The sequence below is a fragment of the Bison bison genome, unplaced genomic scaffold (genome assembly GCF_000754665.1).
Source record: "Bison bison bison isolate TAMUID 2011002044 unplaced genomic scaffold, Bison_UMD1.0 scf7180017864451, whole genome shotgun sequence".
Classification (NCBI taxonomy): domain Eukaryota; kingdom Metazoa; phylum Chordata; class Mammalia; order Artiodactyla; family Bovidae; genus Bison; species Bison bison.
Window position 1 is genome coordinate 5480447 of NW_011495013.1, and position 11473 is coordinate 5491919.

Here is an 11473-nt window from a genome sequence, read left to right on the forward strand (position 1 = left end):
GTGAAGACACTGATTGACCTATGTCAGATTATAAGAAGAATGACTAACCATTATTCTACCATAAAGAACTATTTCAGGGATCTCCATAATGCTGCAGAAGGAACTAACTGCTGTTAAGGAAATATTTTATGTTATTTTCTAATTGAATCACCAACACTCTCTTATTTCTAATACATTAACTCACATCCAGTTTCATTGAAATGCTTAGGATATACTAGTGTGAAGTGAAAGTCACTCAGTTGTGTCCAACTCTTTGTGACCCCATGGACTATACAGTCCATGGGATTCTCCAGGCCAGAATACTAGGGAAGGTATCTTACACATACTCATTTATGTGTAAGAAGGCAAAACAAGCAGAAAACAACAATAAAAGCAGCTTTCAAGTCTTTAGCTATGCAAAGCACCAATTCTACTACTTTAGGTTTATTTCCTGAAATGATAGAAAAGCACAACTTCAGGTCTGTACCCTAAGTTCAATATTGTGTCACATGTATTTTCTGTATAGTTTCTACTGACATAAAAGAGTAAAAGAGATCAGCCAATCTGAGAAAATATTATCCAGGACAACACTGGGCTTCCTAACAATATTGCTTTTTAGAGGGGTTCAGCAGATGGCATAAATAACCCAGCTCAGGTATTCCACATGTGCTCAATCATTCATTGGCTGAGAGCATGTAGCTCCAGCATTAACAAGAAATCTTTAAATGCAGCAACTACAGATTTTCAGCCAACAAATTCTTTGCAATAGGTTTTTCTCAAAGAGACGAAAGCATTATATCCTCATGACTACCATAGCTACATGCAATGTCTCATATCAGCCTATTAATTTAGTGATTTACTAACTACTTTGTACTTTAATGTTGTATAGATATTATCTTTGCTCACTGATTTTCTAGGACAGAAATAATTGAGCATGTAATTTTTTGGTCAAAATGAATTATGAACATCATGAGTGACCTATATAATTTTCCTAGTCAAACTGAATTGTCTTTTGTCCTTTTCATCCTCCCTTCCTACTACAAGGTATACAACATAACTTATATACATCAAGTGATACACAAGAACCAAGTCAATGATTCCTAAAATTTGTACATTGATGAACACTGACAAATCATCTTCCCATGATTTGGTTTTGTTTTAAAATTTAGATAGGAAAGACAGGAAATGAAATCTGGGACTTAGCAGCCTATAAAGGAAGAAAATTCCCTATTTACTTTTCAGGAGCTTAAAGTCTCAAGCACATCTTAAAATATTCTCATATTTGATTGAATAGCAAAAAAAATAGATTTCCACAGGTCTACAACTTGCTGAAGCCCCTAGCTTTTTAATAGCAAGGATGTCAAAGGAAAAGTTTGAAGATTCTGGCAAGTATATTATATAAAAGCCAGTGGATAGCTTTGCATTATAACCAAGATAGACATGCTGGAGATAAAAGGAGTTGACACATTAAAGTGCTTTGCTATTTCCAGCCCTGTAACTAATATAAAATGTTATAATGAGTTCATTGGGTTTGGAGTGTGAACTTACTTAAAAACCACAGCCCATCTCCTGAGCTGCCTTACATTTGTGCAGTGCTGTCAGGCCAGGAATCGCTTCTCTGTGTTCAGGGAAACTTGAATTCCATTTTGCCATTTAAAATCTGCTTGCTCTCTAAAAGTGGCTCAGTTCAATGAGAGCAAGTGAACTCCTTGAACTGCTTTAACTTTTTAATGCATTACCTTTTAGCCCAAAGAATTAGAAAGAAATTTACATCTCTTTGAAAATATTTTTCAGTGAGCACTGTGTTCAATGGTCAAGGCACTTGATCTTAACACATGTGTAAGCCTAACAGAAAGCAGTCTTTAAAGAATCATAAGTTGGACAATTCACTCACCTATCATTGGTTTCTTCTTTATGTATACAGAATGGAACATGTCTTACTTCATGTTTTGTCCATTAGTTATTATTAGCTTGTTTGGAATTTAGCATACTTGATGAAAGTGAAAGAGGAGAGTGAAAAAGTTGAAAAAGTTGGCTTAAAGCTCAACATTCAGAAAATGAAGATCATGGCATCTGGTCCCATCACTTCATGGGAAATAGATGAGGAAACAGTGGAAACAGTGTCAGACTTTATTTTGGGGGGCTCCAAAATCACTGCAGATGGTGACTGTAGCCATGAAATTAAAAGACACTTACTCCTTGGAAGAAACGTTATGATCAACCTAGATAGCATATTGAAAAGCAGAGATATTACTTTGCCAACAAACGTCCGTCTAGTCAAGGCTATGGTTTTTCCAGTGGTCATGAATGGATGTGAGTTGGACTGTGAAGAAAGCTGAGCGCTGTAGAATTGATGCTTTTGAACTGTGGTGTCGGAGAAGACTCTTGAGAGTCCCTTGGACTGCAAGGAGATCCAACCAGTCCATTCTAAAGGAGATCAGCCCCGGGTGTACTTTGGAAGGAATGATGCTAAAGCAGAAACTCCAGTACTTTGGCCACCTCATGCGAAAAGTTGACTCATTGGAAAAGAGTCTGATGCTGGGAGGGATTGGGGGCAGGAGGAAAAGGCAACGAGAGAGGATGAGATGGCTGGATGGCATCACCAACTCGATGGACGTGAGTTTGAGTGAACTCTGGGAGATGGTGATGGACAGGGAGGCCTGGCGTGCTGCGATTCACGGGGTCGCAAAGAGTTGGACACGACTGAGCGAGTGAAATGAACTGAACTGAACTGAAACTAAAAAGAAAATAAAAGCTAATATAGTTTGCCTCTTAATAAGGCAAATATCATTGCTTCTCAAAATTATGAGAAAGAATGAAATTAATGAGAATGAATTTCAGTGGAAATTCCATGAATATACAAAATAGATTTTTTTAACATTTTATTTGGAAAGATGGTAACAATAACCCTGTATACGAGACAGCAAAAGAGACACTGATGTATAGAACAGTCTTTTGGACTCTGTGGGAGAGGGAGAGGGTGGGATGATTTGGGAGAATGGCATTGAAATATGTATAATATCATATATGAAATGAGTCGCCAGTCCAGGTTCGATGCACAATACTGGATGCTTGGGGCTGGTGCACTGGGATGACCCAGAGGGATGGTATGGGGAGGGAGGAGGGAGGAGGGTTCAGGATGGGGAACACATGTATACCTGTGGCAGATTCATTTTGATATATGGCAAAACCAATACAATATTGTAAATTTAAATAAAATAAAATTTAAAAAAATAAATAAAATAAAACTAAAAAACAGAGACATCACTTTGCCAACAACAACAAAAAAATTGGGGGTATATTTTCTTTAAATGTTGTGTTAGTTTATACTATAAAATGAATAGTAAAGTGAATCAGCCATACATATACATACATTGACTCCCTTTTGGACTTCCTTCGCCTTCAGGGCACCACAATGCATTTAGTCGAGTTCCCTGTGCTTTCTGGTATGTTCTCATTAGTTATATGTTTTTTTCTGTGCTATGGTGTGCTTAGTCGCTCAGTCTAGTCTGACTCTTTGTGATCCAGTGGACTTAGCCTACCAGGCTCCTCTGTCCATGGGGATTCTCCAGGCAAGCATACTGGAGTATGTTATCATGCCCTCCTCCAGGGGAATCTTCCCAACCCAGGGATCAAAACCAGATCTCCCTCATTGCAGCAGATTCTTTACCAACTGAGTCACCAGGGAAGACCAAGAATAGTGGACTGGGTAGCCTATCCCTTCTCCAGGGGATCTTCCCAACCAAGAAACCAAACCAGGGTCTCCTGCATTTGCAAGCAGATTCTTTACCAGCTGACATACCAGGAAAGTCCTATATGTTTTATCAGATCAGATCAGATCAGTCGCTCAGTTGTGTCTGACTCTTTGTGACCCCATGAATCGCAGCACGCCAGGCCTCCCTGTCCATCACCAACTTCCCGAGTTCACTGAGACTCATGTCCATTGAGTCAGTGATGCCATAAACATACTATCAATAGTGTATGTGTGTTGCTAACATTTTATGTGTCTGTTAGGAGCCTAGGATTTTTGCATTCATTGTTTCAATCGCTCCTTCCTATTTTCCTCCTTCCTTTCTTCTTTCTTTCCATATTGATTATCAATACATGCTTGGAACTGGAATTATGAAGCCACCTTCCTTCACTCAGCCTCCACACCATTCATCAATGCTTTGGCTTAAGAAAGCAATTTTCAAATATTTTATTAGAATAATTGCTTTTAAAAGTATTTTTTAATTTGTACACTTAAAGGAGTTCCCATATTTATAGCACATAGTTCAGTTCAGTTCACTTCAGTTGCTCAGTCGTGTCCGACTCTTTGAGACCCCATGAATCACAGCATGCCAGGCTGCCCTGTCCATCACCAACTCCCTGAGTTCACCCAGACTCACGCCCATCGAGTCAGTGATGCCATCCAGCCATCTCATCCTCTGTCGTCCCCTTCTCCCCCTGCCCCCAATTCCTCCCAGCATCACAGTCTTTTCCAATGAGTCAACTCTTCGCATGAGGTGGCCAAAGTACTGGAATTTCAGCTTTAGCATCATTCCTTCCAAAGAAATCCCAGGGCTGATCTCCTTCAGAATGGACTGGTTGGATCTCCTTACGGTCCAAGGGACTCTCAAGAGTCTTCTCCAACACCACAGTTCAAAAGCATCAGTTCTTTGGCACTCAGCTTTCTTCACAGTCCAACTCTCACATCCATTCATGACCACTGGAAAAGCCATAGCCTTGACTAGATGGATCTTTGTTGGCAAAGTAATGTCTCTGCTTTTGAATATGCTATCTAGGTTAGTCATAACTTTCCTTCCAAGGAGTAAGCATCTTTTAATTTCATGGCTATCAGCTTATCCAAGTATAACCTGAAGTCTCCTCCTTTTAAAAATCATCAAATTTACATTACGTTATACAGTGATTCGGAGAAGGCAGTCGCACCCCACTCCAGTACTCTTGCCTGGAAAATCCCATGGGCGGAGGAGCCTGGTAGGCTGCAGTCCATGGAGTCGCTAAGAGTGGGACACGACTGAGCGACTTCACTTTCACTTTTCACTTTCATGCATTGGAGAAGGAAATGGCAACCCATTCCAGTGTTCTTGCCTGGAGAATCCCAGGGACGAGGGAGCCTGGTGGACTGCCGTCTATGGGGTAGCACAGAGTTGGACACAACTGAAGTGACCTAGTAGCATACAGTGATTATATATTAACTTGGAAGAATAGAATATCAAACAAATAACACTGGGTCAATTCATGAATCAAATTAGCTTTGGAAAAACAGACAGTTTAGGTTTAATGTGAAAGGAAAGATCTATGACCTGGTGCATTAGTTTTCCATGACTAAAAACAGATTTCCATAAACAAACTTTATGATTTAAAACAATAAGTAAGCATTTATAACTTTATATTTTCATAGATCAGGTATCTGAATATGGCTTAACAGGATTCTCTGCTTAGGGTTCCAGGGGCTACAGTTAAAATATTTGCCAGGACCGTGGTTTCATCTGAGGTCTGGACCTTGTTCCAAGAGAATGTACTTGTTGACAGAATTCAATTGCAGGAGTGAAGCCATGAGATGCTGAGATCCCCTGTAGTCTTGTCCTTGATAGGCATTTCATATCATGCCCACCTGCTTCTTCAAAGCCACTAGAATTATTTGGAAAGAGACAGTTTTATATAACATAATGAGGTCAATGAGATGGAGTTTCATTACCATCATCTTTTCTATATAATGTGGTTTTGTAGACAGAATTATATCCCATTCCCCTCTGTTATATTTCTTTGGCTAGAAGCAGGATACTTATCAAAGTACAGAGATAGTGGCAGTCATTTAGAATTATGTTTATCATACCTGTTCTACAACCATAGATATTCTGGACTGCCAGGGATTGTTCGGGCTATCTACAGTAAAATCTGAAGACCAGAGCACAGACTTACTTCCTTTATACCTTCTGTCTAAGGTTTGTTCTGAGTTCCTTCATTTTCACTTTTTTGGGTGCTTTTCCATTTAAAAAGTAATTTCCAAATATTTTCTAATCTGGTTGGTCTTACTTTTTCTGTGGTGAAATAAGTACATTGTAATTCCTGTCTTCACAAGTGAAGAGACTGAGCTTCAGAGAGGATACTCAACACCTCAAGTTCTCATAGGTAATATGGGGTAGAGCTTGAAATTGATTCATATATTTTTACTTCTGTTCTTAATTTGGTATCACATATCACAAGCATAATGTCTCTGTAAAGGCTGTCTTAATAGGTACCTTCCCTATTAAGGTCTATAAGGATTCCTTTAGCACCTCTTATATAACATTACATTACCATGTGGAACCCACAGCAGGAAAATTGGACTAATGACCACAAATACACAGAGATGCAAAAGTATTTTAACTGATATTAACTGACTATAGGGATATTGGAAAGTCACTGTCATATTCTCTTCCATCTCATAAGCTTATATAAAGATTTCCCAGGGAGGCATATTTGACATACCAATCTAGATACTGAGGTATTAAAAGAATTTCTAATAAGACCTCTGTTCTTAGTATTTGTTTTCAGGATCTATCACCACAGCCATTATCCAAATATCAAATATCAAAAATAATCACTGTATTTCACATTTTCCTTAATAAAATATACGAGTTTTGTCATGGTGTATCCCTCACTACTGCTTTGGGTCAACATGTCCCTTAAGTTCAAGAGTGCTAGAAAAAGTTGTTTGAAAAATAAAGAGATCTTAAAGTAAGATCCAGAATGAAGCTAAATGTCAAAGCTGATCAAGCCAAGTATCAGAATGCAGAGGTGAGTTATGGTGATGTCAAGATTGCCAGAAAAATAAGAAATGTTTGAAACCCTGCTTGACCAAAAATTCTATAAGGAAGATAGATGAATAAGAGGCAGTGTTAAAGGAAAGCAAATTATCATTATTGTTAGCTATATTAATGTTGTCATATCACTAATTAGACTCCTATCAGAAGCAGAATTCTCTGGTATACCTTGCTTCATATTGAAGTGTAGATTAGAGGATGGTGAAATCTCCTTAAATCATAAACCCAACCCTAACTCAGTTCTTTGTTTCTTTATTTGGCTCCGCTGGGTCTTAGCTGTGGCATGTGAGATCTTTAGCTGTGGCACACAACCACTTAGTTGCAGGATATGTGATCTAGTTCCCTGACCACGGATTGAACCTGGGCTCTCTGCATTGGGAGCATGAAGTCTTAGCCACTGAACCACCAGGGAAGTCTCCCCTGATTCAGTACTTTAAGCAGCCACATAAAAAGTGAAAGTGAAAGTTGCTCAGTCATGTCCCAACACTTTGCAACCCCATGAACTGTAGCCCTCCAGGCTCCTCTATCCATGGAATTTTCCAGGCAAGAATACCAGAGTGGGTAGCCACTCCCTTCTCCAGAAGATCTTCTTGACCCAGGGATTGAACCTGGGTCTCTTGCATTTCAGGCAGATTCTTTACCATCTGAGTCATGAGGAAAACAGACACACAGTTCAAGAGAATGAGCCAACCAGAGTATGAGTAGAAAGAGAAAGAACCTTCTATGCTTCCAACTTTCCCCTGGTCACCAGTATGAGAGTCATGTAGTCATCATTGAATATTACCAGTTGCTTTGACTCTCAAAGAAGCAAAGTTTGGGAATAAGATGTGAAGAAAAACTTAGAACTTTTCCTCTTTCCAAAATAAAAAATATTTTCTGTAACATCATTACATCAAATATATCAAAATCTGAAAAATACTAAAATCAAAAGAGATATTAAAAACAAAATTGTAGGAAAACACTATGTTCTTAAACAAGTCTAGAAATGCAGAGTGAAACAACATTAAGCAAATATAGTTGCTGCAGAAATTCTATAGTGCTACTGTATATTTTTGCATGTATATCTGAAGTAAACTTATTTGGCCATGGAAGTGCTTATTCAAGAATGATAATAATATCTCATCAAACCTCAGTATTAGATAGTTTGAGTAGAGACTGAGGCACAATCTCACATCATAAGAGTTTTAACAGACAGGTAATGTTTGTGAGTGGGGAGAATGGAGAAGTAGTAAGGTTAGACAGAGAGAACAGCTACCTGCAATGAAGATGTTGCTGCTGCTGCTAAGTCACTTCAGTCGTGCCCGACTCTGTGTGACCCCATAGACAGCAGCCCACCAGGCTCCCCTGTCTCTGGGATTCTCCAGGCAAGAACACTGGAGTGGGTTGCCATTTCCTTCTCCAAATGAAGATGTTAATAGGCTCCAGTTTCATCCACCTCATTAGAACTGATTCAAATGCATTCTTTTTAATGGCTGAGTAATACTCGATTGTGTATATGTACCATAGCTTTCTTATCCATTCATCTGCTGATGGACCTCAGAGTGAAGTAAGCCAGAAAGAAAAACACCAATACAGTATACTAACGCATGTATATGGAATTTAGAAAGATGGCAACAGTAATCCTGTATACGAGACAGCAAAAGAGACACTGATGTATAGAACAGTCTTTTGGACTCTGTGGGAGAGGGAGAGGGTGGGATGATTTGGGAGAATGGCATTGAAACATGTATAATATCAGATATGAAATGAGTCGCCAGTCCAGGTTCGATGCACGATACTGGATGCTTGGGGCTGGTGCACTGGGACGACCCAGAGGGATGGTATGGGGGCAGAGGAGGGAGGAGGGTTCAGGATGGGGAACACATGTATACCTGTGGTGGATTCATTTTGATATATGGCAAAACCAATGCAATATTGTAAAGTTAAAAAATAAAATAAAAAAACAAAACAAATGAAGATGTTAGTCTTCACCAAACCACAGGCAGCTCTGGAACAAAAATCCCTTGCTTGTAAGAGTCCCATATTGGAGGGAAAAGATATTGTATTTAGTGCTTCCTCCATGTTCAGTAATTGCCTTGGGACTTCCCAAGAAGAAGTGGCTACAGCTTGAAAGCGGAGGTGATCCTGAACGCGTTAATAGTGGGGAGAAGTCAGCAAACTGTATTCCTTACCACTAAATACATACCCTTCTTCATGATAGGAGATCCAAGTGTTATGTCTCCAAAATTGCCACAAGTGCTAATTTAAGGAAGCCAGATTGGAAAATTCTGACAATGACATATTCACATGAATAGTCCCAGTCAGTCATTCAAGCAAACTTAATTGAGCACATGGTTGTGAGTGTGTGTGAGTGTTTGTGTGTGTGTGTGTTCTTTTTCTTTTATAAGGGAAGCAGCAAGACCTCCCAGATATAATTCCAGAGACTTGACAGGATATGGAGCTTCCTCATTTTTATATTTGATTCTGTAGAGGGAAAATAAAGTGATGACTGGTTTAGTTTTCAATGAAAGCCTCCCATATTCATATCACATCTGAAAATTATCTCAAGATACTATAAGATCCTTGCTTTCATGAAAATGAGGCATAATGAACCTTCTTACATGGAATAGTAGGTGAACTAGAAGTGAAGAAGAAGGTTTAAAGAAATACATGATACCTGAACTGGCACACATATCAAAAATACCATCTAGGAGGGATCTTCTTAAAATCTACTCACACTTCTATAGAATTTTAAGTTTGTGCTATGATTAGAGATAAGAATTTTGTTACATTCTAGGTTTAGCTCAGGACAAATATATACCACATTGATTTCTGGACTGAAGAAGATAGATGAGGTTTTTATTTAATCTTACCCTTAGTTTTTAGAGTTTTATTTGTAGTGACCCATGAGTCACTCCTGGTTTGGTCCAGAGGTCAAATGAAAATGACAACTGGAAGATGCAATTATTTAAGAGCATCACCGACTCAATGGACATGAGTTTGAGTAAGCTCTGGAAGTTGGTGATGGACAGGAAAGCCTGGTGTGCTGTAGTCCATGAGGTCACAAAGAGTTGGACATGACTGAGTGACTAAACTGAACTGAGGCCACATTTTATGATAGTTTTGTAAGAATTTGGCTTTGATTTTTAACATAAATTAGTCATACCCAGGGACAATAAATCAAGCCATATTCTTTGTGTTTACTATACTTTGAATTCTTTATGAATATAGTATAGCACAAATGTCTGCTGTTATCTATAATGAAATAGAAACATGGCTTGGTAAGATTTTAAAAAATGTTTGGACAGAAAAGATGTGACCATTTGCTGATTTTCTGAATAACCTGCAATTTTTTTAAAAAGCCCTTTACTTACAAAAATAGATGATGAGCTAAATTCAGCCTGTAGGTCATGTTTACCTTCCCTTGTTGGAGAATAACTTTCAAGACATTTGGAAGAAACCATACATCTAAACTTCCCTGGCTTCTAAAAGTTGACCCTGACACATACTCTCATCTTCCATTTTTCCAGAAGCTAGCATGACAGTGGTCTGACAATATTTAGAGATCACTTTTCAGCTACAAAAAAAAAAAAAAAATCTTTAAACACTGAAGTATAGTTGATTCACAAAATATATACTGGTATATACATGCACATACACACACATATAGAGATGATTTGCTATTATAGGTTAATACAAGATACTGACTATTGTTCTCTGTTGTGTTGTTTTTTTTTCACTCAGTTGTGTCTGACCCTTTTGTGACCCACATGGACTGTAGCCCACCAAGCTCCTCTGTCCATGGGATTTTCTGGGCAAAATCGCTCGATGGGTTGCCATTTCCTTCTCCAGGGGATCTTCCTGATCCAGGGATTGAACCCACAACTCCCTGCATGTCCTTCATTGCAGGCAGATTCTTTACTGCTGAGCCAGTAAGGAAAGTTCTCTATGGTATAGAGTAAATCCTTGTTGCTTATCTATTTTGTTTATAGTGGTTTGCATCTGTTAAAATCACACTCCTAACTTTTCCCTCCCCTTATCTATTTCTCCTTTGGTAACCACAAGATTGTTTTCTGTATTGATGAATCCGTCTTTTATCAATGTATAGATTTGTCTTGATTGTGAAAAATATAGATCAGTAGCTGCAGAGGAGATCAACAGGGGGCATCCATTTTTTGCTTTGATTCATCTTTTAGTCTGCAGCTACCTCACCTCAACAGAGATCACGAACTCTGTGATACTTAAGTACATATTCTTGTTTGATACCAAGGCAGAGAGGAATGGACATTGATAGAAGGCTGGGCCCATTTAATTGAAATCTCTTAAGCATAAAAATAAGTTTAACTTTTTAGTCTGTGACTTTAAAGTCTGTAGGAAAACCTGCCCTTACAGTGTGCATGTTTGAGGTCTGGAGCATAGTATTGAATATTTAGGAATAATGGTGATTTAGGACAAACCTAGCAAACCTGTGTCTTCACTACATAAAATTACAAGAAAATATGTATCACTCTGTGTAAATTTGCTAAAATTGGTGAGCAGAATTTGGAGCTCAGTATCTGCGCTTGCTCCTTGGAAGAAAAGTTAAGACCGACCTAGACAGCATATTAAAAAGCAGAGATAGTACTTTGCCAACAAAAGTCCATCTAGTCAAGGCTATGGTTTTTCCAGTGATCATGTATGGATGTGAGAGTTGGACTATAAAGAAA